Source organism: Palaemon carinicauda, chromosome 43, assembly GCF_036898095.1.
Source record: "Palaemon carinicauda isolate YSFRI2023 chromosome 43, ASM3689809v2, whole genome shotgun sequence".
In the NCBI taxonomy this organism is placed as follows: domain Eukaryota; kingdom Metazoa; phylum Arthropoda; class Malacostraca; order Decapoda; family Palaemonidae; genus Palaemon; species Palaemon carinicauda.
This window is the reverse complement of record NC_090767.1, coordinates 26404523-26426456: the sequence shown is the minus strand read 5'-3', so window position 1 is coordinate 26426456 and position 21934 is coordinate 26404523. Positions and strand designations below refer to the sequence as shown.

The 21934-nt window shown below is 45.9% G+C and overlaps 1 long non-coding RNA gene across 1 annotated transcript in view; it reads right to left on the bottom strand.

The window, feature by feature from the left end:
• Positions 1–4561: 4561 nt before the first annotated feature.
• LOC137633992 (uncharacterized) overlaps positions 4562–21934 on the bottom strand; it is a 43960-nt gene continuing 26587 nt past the window's right edge. Inside the window, exons 3-4 of the long non-coding RNA XR_011042407.1 lie at positions 14167–14288; positions 4562–4708 (exon numbers count right to left, since the gene is read on the bottom strand). This is a non-coding gene — a long non-coding RNA (uncharacterized lncRNA). The remainder of the gene's footprint in view (positions 4709–14166; positions 14289–21934) is intronic.

Sequence of the window (21934 nt, the reverse complement as noted above, 5' to 3'; positions counted from 1 at the left end):
TACACATTAATTTAAGACATAAACTGAAGACATAAATAAAAAAATTCTTAACCTTTTACATCAACTGTATAAGAATCTATATAGTCTCAAGTTGATCTGTATACCTTTACATTTGTGTTTTTTTAATCATAATTTACATACAAAAAAGTCACAAGAAGGACTAGATTAATACAGCAGGTTCACACAAAAACATATCGCACATTTTCGGCTTACCCAGAAAATAACTTCTTTTGTATTTTCCATTTATCTAGAATGAGAAAAAGCAAATTGATTGAAACAGCCGAAGCCAAAAGTGAGCGTTGAGCTGACCCACATGCGAGTGGGTCCTCCCCGCCACCAGTTATAAAGGAATATAATTTGTATTTATGTTTAAACATCGAAGAAGATGGACAGAAAAATGAAGGGTAGGAATTGGGACTGAAGATAAAGCAGACAGTTAAAAAGTGACAGAAAGAGAATCTGTTAAAACCATTTAGCAATGCTTACAGTGAACCCTACAAAGTACACAGATGACACTAAGTAGCTACGAAGAGCAAGGATCGTCACTCCCCTTCTCCTTAACATTTTCGAAGCGAGAAAGTAGGCGAAAACATGGAGAGATAGATCAAGAAGGCGTCGTCTTGGGGTGACTGAGTGGTCCCCGGTCTATATTTATCCTCCTGGACGGCTGTATCCCAAGTCCGAACGTATACGGTTCCACCGAAATCATAACGGTGACGGCGCAGTTGTCAAACACCTGCGGGAGACGAAGGGCGATTAGTTCGAGAAACAGGCGATTAAAAAGATTCTTATTCTGTTATTTCTTTTTAAACTCACAAATTTTATTTTTACAATAATTCACTTGAATAAATCTAAACACGGTTTTATTTGTCTTAGATTATAATAATAATAATAATTATTGCTACAAATATGACAAACTCGTAGATCATTTGTATTTTTCCTAACCATACAAACCTTAGCTATTTAAATAGGGTATTACTTTCGGCCTAGCTGAAATGACGAGCCATTAGAATTTTAACGAGGGTTTACTAACCCCTTGCTAGTTAGCGAGGGGGTAGGGGAGGGGTAGCTAGCTACCCCTCCCCCCTTACACACTGGTGAACTGCTTCACTTTGCTTAGAGGTAGGACTTATCCCAGGGGACAGGGCTGGCGGGCAAGTTTGATTAAATAGCTAAGGTTTGTATGGTTAGGAAAAATACAAATTACAAATTATCTGCGCTCGTATTCTATGGAGGTGTTGAGATAATACACCCAAACCATTACCGGATGTCTTCTGTTACATATACCCCTGTGTATTAACTTTCCTTTCAGACATAGATGTCTTACACATTAATTTAAGACATAAACTGAAGACATAAATAAAAAAATTCTTAACCTTTTACATCAACTGTATAAGAATCTATATAGTCTCAAGTTGATCTGTATACCTTCACATTTGTGTTTTTTTAATCATAATTTACATACAAAAAAGTCACAAGAAGGACTAGATTAATACAGCAGGTTCACACAAAAACATATCGCACATTTTCGGCTTACCCAGAAAATAACTTCTTTTGTATTTTCCATTTATCTAGAATGAGAAAAAGCAAATTGATTGAAACAGCCGAAGCCAAAAGTGAGCGTTGAGCTGACCCACATGCGAGTGGGTCCTCCCCGCCACCAGTTATAAAGGAATATAATTTGTATTCATGTTTAAACATCGAAGAAGATGGACAGAAAAATGAAGGGTAGGAATTGGGACTGAAGATAAAGCAGACAGTTAAAAAGTGACAGAAAGAGAATCTGTTAAAACCATTTAGCAATGCTTACAGTGAACCCTACAAAGTACACAGATGACACTAAGTAGCTACGAAGAGCAAGGATCGTCACTCCCCTTCTCCTTAACATTTTCGAAGCGAGAAAGTAGGCGAAAACATGGAGAGATAGATCAAGAAGGCGTCGTCTTGGGGTGACTGAGTGGTCCCCGGTCTATATTTATCCTCCTGGACGGCTGTATCCCAAGTCCGAACGTATACGGTTCCACCGAAATCATAACGGTGACGACGCAGTTGTCAAACACCTGCGGGAGACGAAGGGCGATTAGTTCGAGAAACAGGCGATTAAAAAGATTCTTATTCTGTTATTTCTTTTTAAACTCACAAATTTTATTTTTACAATAATTCACTTGAATAAATCTAAACACAGTTTTATTTGTCTTAGATTATAATAATAATAATAATTATTGCTACAAATATGACAAACTCGTAGATCATTTGTATTTTTCCTAACCATACAAACCTTAGCTATTTAAATAGGGTATTACTTTCGGCCTAGCTGAAATGACGAGCCATTAGAATTTTAACGAGGGTTTACTAACCCCTTGCTAGTTAGCGAGGGGGTAGGGGAGGGGTAGCTAGCTACCCCTCCCCCCTTACACACTGGTGAACTGCTTCACTTTGCTTAGAGGTAGGACTTATCCCAGGGGACAGGGCTGGCGGGCAAGTTTGATTAAATAGCTAAGGTTTGTATGGTTAGGAAAAATACAAATTACAAATTATCTGCGCTCGTATTCTATGGAGGTGTTGAGATAATACACCCAAACCATTACCGGATGTCTTCTGTTACATATACCCCTGTGTATTAACTTTCCTTTCAGACATAGATGTCTTACACATTAATTTAAGACATAAACTGAAGACATAAATAAAAAAATTCTTAACCTTTTACATCAACTGTATAAGAATCTATATAGTCTCAAGTTGATCTGTATACCTTTACATTTGTGTTTTTTTAATCATAATTTACATACAAAAAAGTCACAAGAAGGACTAGATTAATACAGCAGGTTCACACAAAAACATATCGCACATTTTCGGCTTACCCAGAAAATAACTTCTTTTGTATTTTCCATTTATCTAGAATGAGAAAAAGCAAATTGATTGAAACAGCCGAAGCCAAAAGTGAGCGTTGAGCTGACCCACATGCGAGTGGGTCCTCCCCGCCACCAGTTATAAAGGAATATAATTTGTATTTATGTTTAAACATCGAAGAAGATGGACAGAAAAATGAAGGGTAGGAATTGGGACTGAAGATAAAGCAGACAGTTAAAAAGTGACAGAAAGAGAATCTGTTAAAACCATTTAGCAATGCTTACAGTGAACCCTACAAAGTACACAGATGACACTAAGTAGCTACGAAGAGCAAGGATCGTCACTCCCCTTCTCCTTAACATTTTCGAAGCGAGAAAGTAGGCGAAAACATGGAGAGATAGATCAAGAAGGCGTCGTCTTGGGGTGACTGAGTGGTCCCCGGTCTATATTTATCCTCCTGGACGGCTGTATCCCAAGTCCGAACGTATACGGTTCCACCGAAATCATAACGGTGACGGCGCAGTTGTCAAACACCTGCGGGAGACGAAGGGCGATTAGTTCGAGAAACAGGCGATTAAAAAGATTCTTATTCTGTTATTTCTTTTTAAACTCACAAATTTTATTTTTACAATAATTCACTTGAATAAATCTAAACACAGTTTTATTTGTCTTAGATTATAATAATAATAATAATTATTGCTACAAATATGACAAACTCGTAGATCATTTGTATTTTTCCTAACCATACAAACCTTAGCTATTTAAATAGGGTATTACTTTCGGCCTAGCTGAAATGACGAGCCATTAGAATTTTAACGAGGGTTTACTAACCCCTTGCTAGTTAGCGAGGGGGTAGGGGAGGGGTAGCTAGCTACCCCTCCCCCCTTACACACTGGTGAACTGCTTCACTTTGCTTAGAGGTAGGACTTATCCCAGGGGACAGGGCTGGCGGGCAAGTTTGATTAAATAGCTAAGGTTTGTATGGTTAGGAAAAATACAAATTACAAATTATCTGCGCTCGTATTCTATGGAGGTGTTGAGATAATACACCCAAACCATTACCGGATGTCTTCTGTTACATATACCCCTGTGTATTAACTTTCCTTTCAGACATAGATGTCTTACACATTAATTTAAGACATAAACTGAAGACATAAATAAAAAAATTCTTAACCTTTTACATCAACTGTATAAGAATCTATATAGTCTCAAGTTGATCTGTATACCTTTACATTTGTGTTTTTTTAATCATAATTTACATACAAAAAAGTCACAAGAAGGACTAGATTAATACAGCAGGTTCACACAAAAACATATCGCACATTTTCGGCTTACCCAGAAAATAACTTCTTTTGTATTTTCCATTTATCTAGAATGAGAAAAAGCAAATTGATTGAAACAGCCGAAGCCAAAAGTGAGCGTTGAGCTGACCCACATGCGAGTGGGTCCTCCCCGCCACCAGTTATAAAGGAATATAATTTGTATTTATGTTTAAACATCGAAGAAGATGGACAGAAAAATGAAGGGTAGGAATTGGGACTGAAGATAAAGCAGACAGTTAAAAAGTGACAGAAAGAGAATCTGTTAAAACCATTTAGCAATGCTTACAGTGAACCCTACAAAGTACACAGATGACACTAAGTAGCTACGAAGAGCAAGGATCGTCACTCCCCTTCTCCTTAACATTTTCGAAGCGAGAAAGTAGGCGAAAACATGGAGAGATAGATCAAGAAGGCGTCGTCTTGGGGTGACTGAGTGGTCCCCGGTCTATATTTATCCTCCTGGACGGCTGTATCCCAAGTCCGAACGTATACGGTTCCACCGAAATCATAACGGTGACGGCGCAGTTGTCAAACACCTGCGGGAGACGAAGGGCGATTAGTTCGAGAAACAGGCGATTAAAAAGATTCTTATTCTGTTATTTCTTTTTAAACTCACAAATTTTATTTTTACAATAATTCACTTGAATAAATCTAAACACAGTTTTATTTGTCTTAGATTATAATAATAATAATAATTATTGCTACAAATATGACAAACTCGTAGATCATTTGTATTTTTCCTAACCATACAAACCTTAGCTATTTAAATAGGGTATTACTTTCGGCCTAGCTGAAATGACGAGCCATTAGAATTTTAACGAGGGTTTACTAACCCCTTGCTAGTTAGCGAGGGGGTAGGGGAGGGGTAGCTAGCTACCCCTCCCCCCTTACACACTGGTGAACTGCTTCACTTTGCTTAGAGGTAGGACTTATCCCAGGGGACAGGGCTGGCGGGCAAGTTTGATTAAATAGCTAAGGTTTGTATGGTTAGGAAAAATACAAATTATCTACGAATTTTTCATTTGTTCCGTAACCGAAATACAAACCACGCTATTTAAATAGGGTGACTTGACCCTTAGGAAGGGTGGAAAGTCCCAGCCGTACTGGCTTTGGCTTTTTGCCCGGGGACTCACTATCTGAGTTTGTCAGCACTCAACAATAAAGAGTCCCTGCACCTCGCTCACACCTTGCTATGCAAGGGCTGCGGCCTACATAAGCTGTGTGTGAAGGAAAAAAGTCTGACTCGTCCTAGGAAGTTGACCTGAAGTTCTTTAGATGGAACTTTAAGGCTAGAACTATCCCAATACCACCTCGTCAGGGTATGGGGACGCGACAGTATTAACTTAATACTAGGAAAACAAGGGAACATGGTTTACCTGCAATGGTTTGAGGTCAGCTGTGCAGAGAACCCAGGATGCTGCTTTCCCCAAGAGAGGGGAGGATGAAGAAAAGAATAAAAGCCAGACATACCTTTCCATTCACGCAGACTAAAACCGGGTAACAATACCCTCAACCCTCAGCTACTTGTCCATTAAGGAGCCTGAGGTTTAAACCAGCTGTTGTGCAGCCACCACAGGGCCGATAGAGAACGTATCGAGCCTCCTGTGGGTCACGTCTTGCAGGTAGTGGGCTGTGAAGGTCGTTTGACACTTCCACACCCCTGCTTGTAGAACCTGCGTCACCGAGAAGTTTTTCTTTGACATCATGAGCTCTAGGACGACGTGATGGAGGAGGGCCAGGAGTCAGGGACAGATGGATTGCCTTTCGAATCCATGCTGAGATGGTGTTCTTGGTAACCCTCCTCTTCGATCTCCCAGAGCTAACAAACAAAGCCTGCACTTGGGGACGAACTGCAGCTGTTCTCTTCAGGTATAGCCTCAGACTCCTTACTGGGCACAGTAGGAGATGGTCTGGGTCATCTGTTACGGAACAAAGACTCGAAATCCGGAAGGAGTCGAAGCGAGGGTCCGGCACTCCCGGATTCTGAATCTTAGCAATAAACTCAGGGACGAAGCTGAACGTTACCTCCCCCCATCCCCTTGAATGGGCGATGTCATACGAGATACCATGAAGTTCGCTAACTCGCTTGGCTGACGCCAAAGCTAGTAGGAACACCGTCTTCCAAGTCAAGTGGTGATCTGAACCCTGGCGTAATGGTTCATAGGGAGTTCTCTTAAGAGACCTGAGAACTCGAACCACGTTCCATGGAGAAGGTCTCACTTCTGACTGAGGGCAGGTAAGTTCATAACTACATATGAGTAGAGAAAGTTCTAGCGAAGAAGATATGTCCACTCCTTTGAGCCTGAAGGCTAGACTTAAGGCTGAGCGATAGCCTTTCACTGCCGAGACTGAAAGGCGCATTTCTTCTCACAAGTATACGAAGAACTCCGCTATTGCTGGAATAGTGGCATCAAGTGGAGAGATACCCCTTCCATGACACCAACCACAGAAAACTCTCCACTTTGCCCGGTAGACCCCTGCGGATGACTTTCGCAGGTGTCCAGACATCCTTTCCGCAACTTGTTGCGAAAATCCTCTCTCTACGAGGAGATGCTGGATAGTCTCTAGGCGTGAAGCCGAAGCGAAGCTACGGCTTTGTGAAAGATATTGGTGTGTGGTTGTTTGAGTAGCTCGTTTCGTGGAGGGACTTCTCTCGGAGGCTCTGTAAGCAGTTGCAGAAGGTCCGGGAACCATTACGCGTGATGCCACAGCGGAGCTATGAGAGTCATCGAGAGGTTGACCGATAGTCTGGTCTTGTTGAGTACCCTCCTCATCAGACAGAACGAGGGAAAGGCGTATACGTCGCTATTATCCCACCGTTGTTGGAAAGCATCTTGCCAGAGAGCCTTGGGGTCCGGAACTGGAGAGCAGTACAGCGGCAGCTTGAAGTTTAACGCTGTCGCGAACAGATCCACAATCGGGGAACCCCACAAAGTCAGGACTTTGTTGGCTACTTGACGATCCAAAGACCACTCGGTACTCACTACCTGAGACGCTCTGCTCAGACTGTCGGCGAGCACGTTCCTTTTGACCGGAATGAAGCGAGCCAAAAGTGGAATCGAGTGGACTTCGGTCCATCTCAGTATCTCTACTGCAAGATGGGATAGCTGTTCTGAAAAGGTACCTCCCTGCTTGTTGATGCAAGCCATTACTGTGGTGCTGTCGCTCATCACCACGAAAGAGTGACCCGCCAGGTGCTGTTGGAACTGTTGAAGCGCCAGAAAAACGGCCTTCATTTCTAGCAGATTTATATGGAGGCACTTTTCTGATTCTGACCACAGGCCTGAGGTCCTGTGGTTCACAACGTGGGCCCCCCACCCTTTCTTTGAGGCGTCCGAAAACAGCATCAAATCTGGGGGGGAGGACGAGAAGATCCACTCCCTTAAGTAGGTTCTCGTCTGCCACCCACCACTGAAGGTCCGTCTGTTCCGCGAGACCCATAGGCATCAAGACGTCCGGGGAATCGTCTCCCTGACTCCACCGGGACTTGAGTCGCCATTGCAGAGATCTCAATCTGAGACGACCGTTGTGAACTAGACGGACCAAGGATGAGAGATGGCCTAGGAGATGTAACCACGATTGGGCTGGGAGTTCGTCTCGTCTGAGGAAAGGACTTGCGACCTTCCTCAGCCTTGCAATCCTGTCGTCTGATGGGAAGGCTTTGTGGAGATTGGTGTCCAATATCATGCCTAGATATACCAGTCTTTGGGTAGGAAGCAGAGAAGACTTCTCGAGATTTACCATGATCCCTAGATCTTGGCAAATCCCCAGAAATTTGTCTCGGTGTCGAAGAAGGGTTGACTCCGAGTCTGCTAAGATCAGCCAGTCGTCCAGATAATGGAGGAGACGGGTGCCGATCTTGTGTGCCCACGAAGATATCAGAGTGAACACCCTGGTGAAAACCTGAGGTGCTGTTGAGAGACCGAAGCACCTTGAACTGGTAGATCTTGTTGTCTAGGCTGAATCTTAGGTACTTCCTTGAAGACGGATGGATTGGGATCTGGAAGTACGCGTCCTTCAGATCCAGTGTGTACATGAAGTCTCGCGGTCTCACTGCGAGTCTGACCGTGTCTGCCGTCTCCATGCTGAACGGGGTCTGCTTGACAAACCTGTTCAGAGCTGAGAGGTCGATGACTGGTCTCCAGCCTCCTGACACCTTCTTTACAAGAAAGAATCGACTGTAGAAGCCTGGGGACCCGTCGACGACCTCTTGGAGAGCGTCCTTCTTCAGCATGGTCTCGACTTCTGCCCAAAGGGCTTGCCCTCTTGCCGATCCCATGGCGAGAGAGTTCAACGACACTGGATTCGCTGTCAGGGGAGGAAGAGATGTTATGAACGGGACGCGATATCCTTGGCTGATCACGGAGATCGTCCAGGAATGGGCCCCGAGTTGCTGCCACCTGTTCGCGCAACTTTGGAGGCATCCCCCCACTGGTGGACATGCGGGGAGACTGAACAATCCTAGCGTTTGCAGCCTCGGCCACTCCCCCTAGGATTTTTGCCTCCCCTGGAGGACTTCTTGCCTTTCCTGTCCTTGATGGGAAAGGGCTGTTTGGACACCGCTGCCTTTGCTGCTACTGCCGGCTTTGTCGTCTTTGCAGGGCGAGGTTGTTGATGTGCTGAAGGCTTATAGGGCTTTGATGTTAAAGCCCTCTGGAGGAGGGAGTCCTGGTTGGACTTCCTCCACCTCTCAGCCGCCTGCTCTACATCTTTCGGCTCAAACAGACTATTCCCCAAAAGGGAGGAATGTCTGAGCTTACTGACCTCGGTGTTGGGGACCTTCGAGTTGAATCTTTCAGACACCGTATCACGGCATTTCAGGATAGTGTTAGCCCACAAGTTCGAGACTTGGTGGGCCAGAAACTCGATGGTACGAGTGCCTGAAAGAAGGAAGGTCTCCAAGGCCTTCCTAGTACTCTCCATAGACCAGTCTTCGGATCGTATCAGGATGCCAGGAGATCCTAGCCAGATATCCAGCCACGAAGTGGCCTGCATGGCACACTTCGCTACTTTCGCCAGGCAGAGAATCTCCGAGGCCGAGAACGACACTGGCCAGTTGGAGAGACTCTCGAGAGGGACTCCCCTGGAGAGCTCTTCCACCGAGTGGTGGAGGGGAAGAGCTAAACAGGACTCCTCCATGATTTTGAAGTACCTTCTCTGGTGGATACGAGGAGGTGGTAGGAGCTTGTTTCCGGCGCTGGAATGGCTGGAGGAGGCTAGCTCGGAGAGCTGGCTCTCGACCTTATCTCTGGCACTCTTGACCCCCTGGGACCAGGGCAAAGCCGCGCTGGTTTTAGGGGGCTTTTGGGTACCAAAGACTCGGTCCAGAACCGTGTCCTTGCCCTCTCGAGGAGGAATCTCAGGATCCGAGAATCCGTTAAGGTTCCTCATCAGAGTCAAAACTTGCCAGAAGGCATGCTCTGACTCCTGCGGCTCTCCTCCTGATGGACTAGCAGCAAGGTCTCCAGTCCCCAAAGGATCTTCTTGGGGGGACCCGTGGACGTTCTCCGCGGGCTTAGCTGGCTCTGGTCTGATCCTCGAAGAAGATTTCGGAACCGTCTTGGAGTCCTTCGACTCCCTCCTGGGAGGGATGTAGGATTCCAACAAAGATGGTGGGGGGCTCTTCTCCGCCTCCACCCGAGGAGACTTCTCGGCACGAGGTGGGGTTTCTCCCATTGGTGCGATGGGAGAACGCCTCACCTTACGAGAATCCCCTGAGGACGGAAAACCCTCGTCAACGAGGGATGGGGAGAAAATCTGGGGAGAGGAGGGAGCCTTCCTCAACGACTTCCGAAGAGCCAGTTTCGCCCTTGGAGAAGTAACCACGTCGTCCACTCCTCTCTTCCTCTTCAGGGGGCCGAGATAGCCGCTGATTTGAGGCCTAGTTCAGAGAAAGTAGGCTTGAAAGCCTGCGCAACCGCTCTGATCAAGGGCCCAAACTAGGGCAGCCGACTGACAGCAGCGCTGTCAGAGACACCCTCTGGAGGGAAGGGGATCGTAAGATCCCTAGGAGTGGAAACTACAACAGGGTCTGCCTGAAAGGAAGAAGCTGTAGAAGAAATGTTCTTAACCTGTCCGGAGATTTCCCTCCCTCTGTCGAGCGCGCTGTCCTGCGCTTATGGGCGGGGAGGGGGGGGAGACCCGATGAAGATGACCTGACTGCGCGTCGTACTGCAGGATCCTGTGTGGGAACACGCTGTGGGTCGCGCTGGGCATCGTGCGATAAGCCATTGCCTAGCTCGGGGGCGATTGCTCGCGCGCGCGTGGGCGATGGCGAGGGCACGTGGGCTAGCGATGGCGCGTCGGCGAAGGTGCTCGTTGGCGCGTGGGTGAACGATGGCGCGCAGGAGAAGGAGCTCGTGGGCGCGCAGGCGACAGGGCGCGTAGGTGAAGGGGCGTGTTGGCACGCGTTCCGGAGACCTCGGATGGAGTGCAGCCACAGGATCCTGAAGGGCCCGTAAGGGCGAAGCCATAGGGCGCGTGCGTGCAGGGGGAATATCCCTAGCGCGCGGGCGCGCAGGAGGGCGCTCATCAGGAACAGAAGTTCTGGCAGTGGGCGCGTAGGCGCGCGATGGAGACTGCGGGTGATGGCGCGTAGGCGAGGGATGGCGAGCAGGCGAGGTCCGATGGCGCGTTGGCGATCGTGGAGGAGAGCGCTGGCGAGCAGGTGAGGAAGAAGACTTCCCTTTGGAGCCCTGATCTGAAGATCGAGGGCGAGCAGGCGAGCAATGACGAGCAGGCAAGCGCTGACGAGCAGGAAAGCGCTGACAAGCAGGAGAGCGCTGGCGAACAGGAGAGCGCTGGCGCACAGGAGATCGCTGACGATCGGGAGAGCGCTGACGAGCAGCAGACCAAGGGCGTCCATGGCGTGCATCAAGCCGAGGGCGTGCAGAGGTCCGTTGGCGAGCAGGAGATTGTGGGCGCGTAGTCTCTGGAACTGCAGGGCGAACAGGAGCTCGTGGGCGTGCAGGAGAGCGCCGGCGAGATGAGACTGCAACCGGAGGACGCTTGCGCGCAGTAGTGCGCAAGCGAACGTTGGCGCACAGGGTAAACCTGGCGCTTAAGGGACTTACACACAATGTGTGAAAGCCCCTTTTGCCCGGAAGGGACCGATGCCCGTTGGAAAACGGGATGGGTGGGCACTCACAGCGCGTCAGCAGCCAGGAAAGGTGAGGGCAGGTCAGCAGGTCTGGCAGGCGTATGAGATCGCGAACGATCTGCGGAGAGGTCCAGGTCCAAAGAAGTAGCAGGAACAGTAGCTGAAGGACAAGGTTCCTCTGCGGGGGACTGCGAGGATGAAGATCCGAAGAAGCGCCTCCTAACACCCTTATGAGGAGAAGGAAAACCTCTGCGACGAAGAGGAAGGCGAGCCTTACGTCGGATACGTCTTCTGGGAGCAGCAGACAAACCATCGGCAGTCCTCCGAAGAGGAGTCTCTGTCAGTGAACTCCCCCGGGGGGGGGGGAAATGACCTGCAGGAGAGACCGTTGGACTTAGTTCCTCCCTCGAAGGATGTTTGGAAGGGGGAGCTAAGCCTTCAGCTACAACAGGAGCAGGGATTTGAACACTCTCATTGGAAGCCTCTGCCACAACAGCCTCGACAATAGACAGAGGGTCAACCTATGCTACTGCCGGTGACTGTTTGACAGCTGCTCCCAACCTGATCATGTCAAACAGGGCTTCCTTGGAGGGTGAACCCTGAAGCCCCAAGGAAGCCCAAAGCTGCAAAAGATCATCATTATTAACATCATGAGATATAATTAAATCCTTCCCCGGGGGAGGAGGAGGAGCTGCCTCGCTATGGGAGGCAACTCCCTCTCCCAAACCCCGAGATCGGACAACAGTACGGCCTACGCTACCACTTGACAGCCTACGCTACCACTTGACGGCCTCTCGCGAGAAGCCGACCGAGTGGGAGCTTCGGAGGAGGTTTGGGCTACGGAAGAAGAGTCCTTAGGATTTTCCTTCTTCAAAGAAACCTTTGAAGGAGAAATATCCCGTTTGGACTTCTTCTTCCGGCGCCGGGAAAACCTCTCCCACTGGGAGGTAGGCCACTCCCTACATTCCATACATACGTTATCACTCTCACACCGTTGACCCCTACAATAAGGGCATAAGGTGTGTGGATCCGTGTCGATTGAAGACATGAAGGTCCCACAAGGGCGGTCAGGTAACCCAGGGCACTTCCGCATTGTAGAGGCCAACTTCACAACACTCTAGAAAAGAAAAAGCAAAAGCATTGATTAAATGGCTGCCGTGTAGGCGAGGGTGACAGCGGACACGTCCGACTAGCACCCGAGCCGTAAGCAAAGTGAGCTTACAACACAGGTGTGTGAGGGGGGAAGGTAGCTAACTACCCTCCCTATCCCCCGCTAACTAGCGGTAGGGTAGTAAACCCTCCTTAAATTTTAATGGCTCGTCCTTTCAGCTACGCTGAAAGTAATTACTCACTTAAAATAGCGTGGTTTGTATTCCAGTTACGGAACAAATTAAATTTTACTCAAATACATGTTTTCTTTTAATACTACAGCTCCTAATACTGGGACAGATCTATAATAATTAATTTACTTTCAATTTGAAAAGTCATAAAATTACTTCCTTATTGAGATTAAAAGTGAATTCTGATCTTTCTCAATATTGTATGCAGGAAGTTCTACCCTCGGTAAGAATGCGTCGATAAGGTAGCGAACTTTGTCTTTTACCTAACTCTCAGCCATTACTTATCAAATTTAAAATACAAACATATACAACTGAGACTGAAAATAGTCCACTGACTGAACAACGGAAAATCATATTCTCATGAAACTATAGACATAAAAGTTGAAACAATACGAACAACTTTTAAGTCTAAGGATACTGTATTGAATATTGATAGATGATGCCACCCTGTACTTTACCACATCATCTTTATTCTGATTTATCATATACTTTAACCAGACAGCCATCTATACTGAGGCAATCGATTTACACTGGCTGCCGATTAAAGAGAAAATTGAATTTAAAATATGTACAATAACCCACCAAGTTATCAGAACCAGGCGTCTAAAATACTTTAAGAGAATTGCTACATATTGCGCAGCCAACAAATCGTGTCGACACGAGAATAGTTACAGATGGCTTCAAACTGTTGGAACCTAGATTTATGTCTACTTTAGGCTCCAGAGCCTTTAAATATGCAGCCCCCAGACTATATGATAAGCTCCCAGGAAACGTTCAAATGATTGAAGACATTAAGACTTTCAAGAGGAAACTTAAGACTGTTATTTCAACAGTCATACAACAGTGATTATTTAACAGTAAATGAACAATACGCGATATGAAACGTTAAATACTCTGAACGAACAAGGTAAAACAACAGTGGAGGTATTGTAGAGAGTGGGGTTCCCCTGCTGTATGGGACCAGAAAAGCAGCTATCAAAGTGAAGTAAGTAATGAGACCTAGTAAGGAACATGACACATGATGACCACACCATTAGAACTGTACCTATGAGGTAAGAAGAAGAGTTTTTGAACTCTCCTCACATAAACAGTTTGGTCTATTTCCTAACCCCATTTCTTCAACTCCACTCTGCTCAAATTCTCACCATTTCTTTGAAAAAAAATAATCCTCCGAGCTATATTCCTTAATCCATTCTATAAGAAACAAAATAAGTTCTTCCAAATAGAAATAGTTCATACACGAGCATACACAATCTACGCTCCAACTTTTCTCGAACCGTATAGACCCATTTTCATACCAACTGTTCAGCCTCTGACAGGCAAAATATTACTGGTAAAGTTAATGGTTTCAAATCTCAAATATAAAATGTTTTCCCAATCTAGGTGTTAATCATAACAAACAAAAGGTTTTAAAATGGTACAGTATTTTCAATGGACACGACACACAAATTATAGATAGGCTACAAACACATTTACAAAACTGCATTGTATAGCCTCAGAATACTGTTTGAGATTTCTCTATAAAGAGAAAAGGAATTAGAAAATTAAAATATACCTCAGTTGTGTAGGGACTCCTCTTTGAAGTGAGACTTCCCTTCATGCCTTTCAATTCTAAGTCCAAACTATGTGGATGGAGAAGATCGTCTCTTCATTTCTAAATACTGCTAAAAAGTGGAGCTGAAAAAATATATTAGGTTAAGCAAATGATTGTTTAGGTCTATAAGTTCAAATCTGAATATTACTTTCTTATCAACTTATTTAAAATGAGAAATAGTAACAAAATAAGAATTTCTAAAAATAATTGTTTTTTTTCTAACTATACAAATTCTAGTCCTTTAAAAGGAGTATGCTTTCAGCTTTTCTGTCACTGCAAAATGGGACATTGCTCCTGACCAGAGATCCAGCCAAGAGCAGGTCTGATTGACAGATGTGGCAGCAACTTCCATGTTCTGCATTTTGCCGAGTGGCCAACTTGTCGCTCGGTACAGTGGGTACCAGACTGGCCACATCGGGGTCAACAGGCAGAGGAAGCGGGTGAGCCTCAGAATCGACATAAAACTTCCTCTGGCAAGAAAGTGCCTGAGGTGGTCATTTCAAGGCTCTGTTCAATTTAAGGGACTCCACGGGTGCCGAGACTTGAGTACTGAACGGGTCTAGCATGTCACGGGTCTGGTTTGATATTGAAACATCGAAGTGGTGTCTCGCACTTTGCAACTGGGGAAAGATCGCATCTGTGGCGCAACATCTACTTGTGACTAGTGTATGAGGAGGTTCTCCCAAACCATCCAAGTAGTGAATAAGACTCATGATCTTTAAGGAATGGGCGGCTTCAGACCCAGATGTCAAAGCTGCGAGGGGAGCTACATCAGCAGAGCTGGGGCCTGCACGTGCAACTGAGTCCTGAGTCATCAATTGTAATTGGGGCATGGTCCTCCTGATATGGTTCCTGTTTAGGCGCATAAGGCGGTTCTGTTTTAGGAACAGAGCCAGAAGATTTAACCCTTGAGTACAAGTCCTTACTTTCTCAAATATTACGCAGATGATAAGAGGGGACACAGAAAGACTGGGACGAATCATATTTGTTCCTCTGGTAAAGGATTCTACCCTTATACACATGAGAGGGAGCAGTAGAGAACTCTTTTTCAGAGCTCGACCTATGAGATGAATAGGATCTCTCAGAAGAAGGCCACTTAGGACACGTCCTACGTGGACCGTGTCTGCGACATTTTTCAGTTGGTATTATTCTGAGTGGATGGGGGTACCATCCGAGGAAAAGAGAGTATGGGTCCCAGTGCCCTTTTCCTCTCCTGTTTCTAGAATAAAGAAATACCTGGAAAAGAAGTTTTTGGCTGTTCCATGGAACGGGTAATATCTGAAGTAGTATGAACAATGGGCAAGGCATTAGCTTGCGCATGTTGTGGTTAAATAATAGGTTCGCCATTGATATGATGTTCCGAGGATGGATAAGTTGGATCCAACTAAGGTAAATGAGTTCTAGAGGTAGAGGCTACCTGGTAGTCAACCTAGCCCAGGTTGACATAGATGTATAATCATGTGTAACGTCAGCACATCTACGTGCCTATAGGCATGGCACTATAAGGTCGTACATCTCTAGGATGTGGAATGACATCATAGTCATTGCCCAGAGGAATAAACTCATGCGCTGGAATAGCAGCGCGTTCTGTGACATTATTACGCAAAGGGATGATGGTACAGACATATCAGGCTGTGTGCGCTGCGATACAGTGATAAGTGTTGTTGAAACGAATGGCGTAGACCCATTGGTAGAGACAGTGAAGACTTTAGTCTTCCGCAATGCAATGACTGCTTGGAAAGAGATGACGAGACTGAGCCCTGACAATTCAGCCAAACCAATTAAGTCTGTGATGTGGACACTCCAGAGGAAGTCTGTACAGCATCGGATTAAGTGATAGGGGAAGTCTGGAATGAGCCTAGAGAATACTTAAGAGAGCGAGGACGAGGACCCCTGGGCATATGAGGCAATCCAGACTCGTATGAACAAGTGGGTGAATGATAAGGATCATCCAACAAGGCCTCCTCAGTACATGGGGACACGGCAGTCTCTACTCGAGAGTGTGGCGTTCTCAGGTGAGAATAAGGGGAGACTTTTGACAATTTCAAGGATGATACCCCAAGAAGCAAAGTCCTCCTGCTGGAACTCTGTCATAAAGGGCTCACCAATAAGCAGACTACTGTGGTGGGAGGTGAGGGAGATCTACGTAAATCATTGTAATAAGGCACTAAGGACACTGGGATTGGATAATGCGCAGTAGGGGCAGGGGCTGTTGCCAGGGGATCAGTCTCATGCAGCGACTCACAATCACTAGGCCCATGTGGCGATAAAACATTAACAAAGTTACTATCATCAATATGTAAGGTAATCAAATCTCAACTGGTATCCTCAGTTACCAGAGTCCCTGAAGGATCCGAACAAGGAGGAATGGGGTGGGAAATATAGTGTTGCAGAAATGTTATTTTCAATATAAAATAAATTTTTGAACATACTTACCTGGTAGTTATACTGTATATATAGCTTACGTTTCTGACGTCACGACAGAAATTTCAAAACTCGCGGCAATCGCCGATTGGATAGCCAGGTGTACCACCTGTGCACCCTAGCGAGGTACCTAGGAACCATCCCCTGATCCCTCATATTTTCTATGCCTCTAGTCTCTAGAGGGGAGGAGGGTGGGAATTTAATTATATATAACTACCAGGTAAGTATGTTGAAAAATTTATTTTATAATGAAAATAACTTTTTAAACACAAGACTTACCTGGTAGTTATATATATAGCTGATTAACACCTTTGGTGGAGGGTTAGAGACAGCCAATATAGTTGGAATTCTGCTTAAGAGTTTAAATATAAAACAAGCTTAAGGGTTCGTACCTGATAAGGAAACTGACTTCAATAATACTCTGCCATTACGTCCGCTTTCCTTATGAGATCCAGCGGTCCTCTCAGGGGGCTGAGGATCCCTAGGAGCTGTCAAACTGGTGACCACACCTCTCTGTGACAGAGCCTCCTCTAATACCCAGTTCCGGGTGCTCTCAAGGAGCAAAATAGACCACCTGACCAATCAATGATTGTGGAAGACTGTTGCAATCTCCACAAGACAACCATAAAAACAAATTAAAAGTTCCAAAAGAAGAAAAGGTATTAGGATTATGGGAATGTAGTGGTGGATCCTTCGCCCACTACTGTACTTGCTGCTATGAACGGTCCCAGAGTGTACCGGTCTTCATACAAAGTTTGGACACTCTTCAAAGAGTGTGAAGCAAACACAGATTTACTCCTCCATTAGGTTGTGTCCATAATGCTTTGCAACGAACGATTTTGACTGAAGGCCACTGAGGTTGCTACAGCTCTCACTTCATGAGTCTTGACCTTTAAAAGTCTAAAGTCTGTCTCACTGCAATGTGTATGAGCCTCTTTAATTAAAAGTCTGATGAAGAATGACAGGGCATTCTTTGACATCTGCAAGGAGGGCTTCTTGACCGAGCACCACAGGGCTTCCGACTTGCCTCTCAACTCCTTCGTTCTGTCCAGGTAGAACTTCAGGACTCTTACTGGGCATAGGACTCTCTCTAACTCATCGCCAACCACATCCAAAAAATTCAGAATCTCAAAAGCCTTAGGCCAAGGTTGAGAAGGGCACTCATTCTTGGCGAGAAAACCCAACTGCAATGAGCAGATAGCTTTGTTAACCCGAAAACTCACGTGTTTACTGAACGCGTAGATTTCACTAACTCTCTTGGCTGTTGCCAGACTAACCAAGAAAAGGGTTTTCATTGTGAGGTCCCTCAGAGATGCAGAGTGCAAGGGTTCAAACCTGTCACTCATCAGGAACTTCAGGACAATATCCAGATTCCAAGCTGGTGAATCCTGGTGACGTAGCTTCAAAGTCTCAAAAGATTCAAGAAGTTCCTGAATGTCTTTATTATTTGAAAGATCCAAATCTCTGTGCCTGAATACAGTTGCCAACATGCTCCTGTATCCCTTGATAGTTGATGAAGAAAAATTGCACTTCCTTTGCAGGAATAAAAGGAAGTCAGCAATCTGAGTTACAGAGGTACTAGAAGAAGAAACAGAGTTGACTCTGCACCCTTCTCTAAAAACCTCCCACTTGGATTGATAGACTCTGATGGTCGAAACTCTTCTTGCTCTTGCAATAGCTCTAGCTGCCTCCTTCAAAAAATGTTATTTTCATTAGTAAAATAAATTTTTTAATATACTTACCCGGTGATCATATAGCTGTCAGCTCTGCTGCCCGACAGAAAAACCTAAGGACAAAATACGCCAGCGATCGCTATACAGGTGGGGGTGTACATCAACAGCGCCATCTGTCGAGCAGGTACTCAAGTACTCCATGTCAACACAGAACCAATTTTCTCCTCTGCCCACTGGGTCTCTATTGGGGAGGAAGGGAGGGTCCTTTAATTTATGATCACCGGGTAAGTATATTCAAAAATTTATTTTACTAATGAAAATAACATTTTTCAATATTAAACTTAGCCGGTGATCATATAGCTGATTCACACCCAGGGGGGTGGGTAGAGACCAGCATTATGTGTTACATTAAGAGCTAAGTATTTTGTATTTCATTTTAGCAGTTATTCAAAATAACAAACATAAAATCAATAAGTACCTGGTAAGGAAGTCGACTTGAACAATTACTCTGCCTTTTTAAGTACGTCTTCCTTACTGAGCCTCGCGATCCTCATAGGATGCTGAGCGACTCCTAGGAGCTGAAGTATGAAGGGTTGCAACCCATACTAAAGGACCTCATCAAAACCTCTAATCTAGGCGCTTCTCAAGAAATGACTTTGACCACCCGCCAAATCAAGTAGGATGCGAAAGGCTTCTTAGCCTTCCGGACAACCCAAAAACAATAATAAAACATTTCAAGAGAAAGATTAAAAAGGTTATGGAATTAGGGAATTGTAGTGGTTGAGCCCTCATCCACTACTGCACTCGTTGCTACGAATGGTCCCAGAGTGTAGCAGTTCTCGTAAAGAGACTGGACATTCTTAAGATAAAAAGACGCGAACACTGATTTGCTTTTCCAATAGGTTGCGTCGATTATACTTTGCAGAGATCTATTTTGTTTAAAGGCCACGGAAGTTGCGACAGCTCTAACTTCGTGTGTCCTTACCTTCAGCAAAGCTTGGTCTTCCTCATTCAGATGGGAATGAGCTTCTCGTAATAACAGTCTGATAAAATAGGATAAAGCATTCTTTGACATAGGCAAAGAGGGATTCTTAACTGAACACCATAAAGCTTCAGACGGGCCTCGTAAAGGTTTTTAAATAGAACTCAAGAGCTCTTACAGGACATAAGACTCTTTCTAATTCATGACCAACCATGCGATAAGTTTGGAATATCGAACGATATTGGTCAAGGCCGAGAAGGCAGCTCGTGTTTGGCTAGAAAACCAAGTTGTAGAACATGTAGCCGTCTCGGATGAGAATCCGATGTTCTTGCTGAAGGCATGAATCTCACTGACTCTTTTAGCTGTGGCTAAGCATATCAGGAAAAGAGTCTTTAAGGTGAGATCTTTCAGGGAGGCTGATTGTTGCGGTTCGAACCTGTCTGACATAAGGAATCTTAGTACCACGTCTAAATTCCAACCAGGTGTAACCAAACGACGCTCCTTCGTGGTCTCAAAAGACTTAAGGAGGTCCTGTGAATCTTTATTGTTGGAAAGATCTAAGCCTCTGTGACGGAAGACTGATGCCAACATGCTTCTGTAACCCTTGATAGTGGGAGCTGAAAGAGATCGTTCTTTCCTCAGATATAAGAGAAAGTCAGCTATTTGAGTTACAGAGGTACTGGTCGAGGATACGGATATTGACTTGCACCAGTTTCGGAAGATTTCCCACTTCGATTGGTAGACTCTAAGGGTGGATGTTCTCCTTGCTCTAGCAATCGCTCTGGCTGCCTCCTTCGAAAAGTCTCTAGCTCTCGAGAGTCTTTCGATAGTCTGAAGGCAGTCAGACGAAGAGCGTGGAGGCCTTGGTGTACCTTCTTTACGCGTGGCTGACGTAGAAGGTCCACCCTTAGGGGAAGAGTTCTGGGAACGTCTACTAGCCATCGAAGTACCTCGGTGAGCCATTCTCTCGCGGGCCAGAGGGAAGCAACTAGCGTCAACCTTGTCCCTTCGTGAGAGGCGAACTTCTGCAGTACCTTGTTGACAATCTTGAACGGAGGGAATGCATATAGATCTAGATGTGACCAATCTAGTAGAAAGGCATCTATATGAACTGCTGCTGGGTCCGGGATTGGTGAGCAAAATATTGGGAGCCTCTTGGTCATCGAGGTTGCGAAGAGATCTATGGTTGGCTGGCCCCAGGTGGCCCAAAGTCTCTTGCATACATCCTTGTGGAGGGTCCATTCTGTTGGAATTATTTGTCCCTTCCGACAGAGACAATCTGCCATGACATTCAAGTTGCCTTGGATGAACCTCGTTACTATTGAAATGTCTAGACCTTTTGACCAGGTGAGGAGGTCCCTTGCGATCTCGTACAATGTCAGAGAGTAGGTCCCTCCTTGCTTGGAGATTTACGCCAAAGCCGTGGTGTTGTCCGAGTTCACCTCCACCACTTTGCCTTGAAGGAGAGACTTGAAGCTTTTCCAGGTCAGACGTACTGCCAGTAGCTCCTTGCAGTTGAAATGCATTGTCCTTTGACTCGAGTTCCATAATCCCGAGCATTCCCTACCGTCTAATGTCGCACCCCCGCCTACGTCCGATGCGTCCGAGAAGAGAACGTGGTTGGTAGTCTGAACAGTCAGGGGAAGACCCTCTCTAAGGTTAATATAGTCCTTTCACCAAGTCAGACAAGACTTTAACTTTCCGGAAACCGGGATCGAGACCGCTTCTAGCGTCTTGTCCTTTTTCCAGTGAAAAGCTAGATGGTATAGAAGAGGACGGAGGTGTAGTCTTCCTAGTGACACAAATAGATCCACGGATGACAGTGTCCCTACCAGACTCATCCACAGCCTGACTGGGCAGCGTTCCTTCTTCAGCATCTACTGGATGGATAGCAGGGCTGGGGGCTGATCGTCTTGTTCAGCAACGTCCTCATCCGAAACTGATGAGGAAACGGCAACGGAGTGGGCAACGTCTGACTCGCTGAATCCGGTCGCACTGGTGGATGCGTGACGGAGCCGGACGCAATATCATGGCACTGCTGCACAGTCTGTGAACTGTCAACAACCATGGGTGCGCGAGGAAGTACAGCGTCAACCCGAAACTGTCTAGACTGCTGGGTTGTGTAGTCAACACCCTTGCTGAGGTTGACGCACTGCGTCACAACAAGTCACCTCTGCTGGTTGTTGAACGTCTTCCTAGTGACACACTGAACGTCAACAACCACCTCCGAGCGTCGCTTAACGTCAACGTGCGACTGGCAACCCACACTGGGTCGCATCGGTGGAGGAACCACCTCAACTGGCAGACGCGAGTAGGATACCTCAGCGCAACAGGGCGCACAACCAACCGGTTGGAAGGTTGTTGGCCAGAAGGTTCTTCTCCGCATTTAAGTCCTCTATCAAGGACACAAGCTTGGACTGCATGTCTTGCAGCAAAGCCCATTAAGGGTCTACGGGAGCAGGTGTGGCAACAGACGGGGTTAGCGACTGAGGCGGAACCATTTACCATCCCTGGAAGCCTTGTTATGTGTGACAAAATAGTACAGCAAAACTTCAAAGGCTCGACAAAAGTTGAGAAGTTGACCTGTAAACAACTTGGAGCGTCTCCTGGCTAGGCGCCAGGGCGAGTCTACCAGAATTGAGAAGTCTAG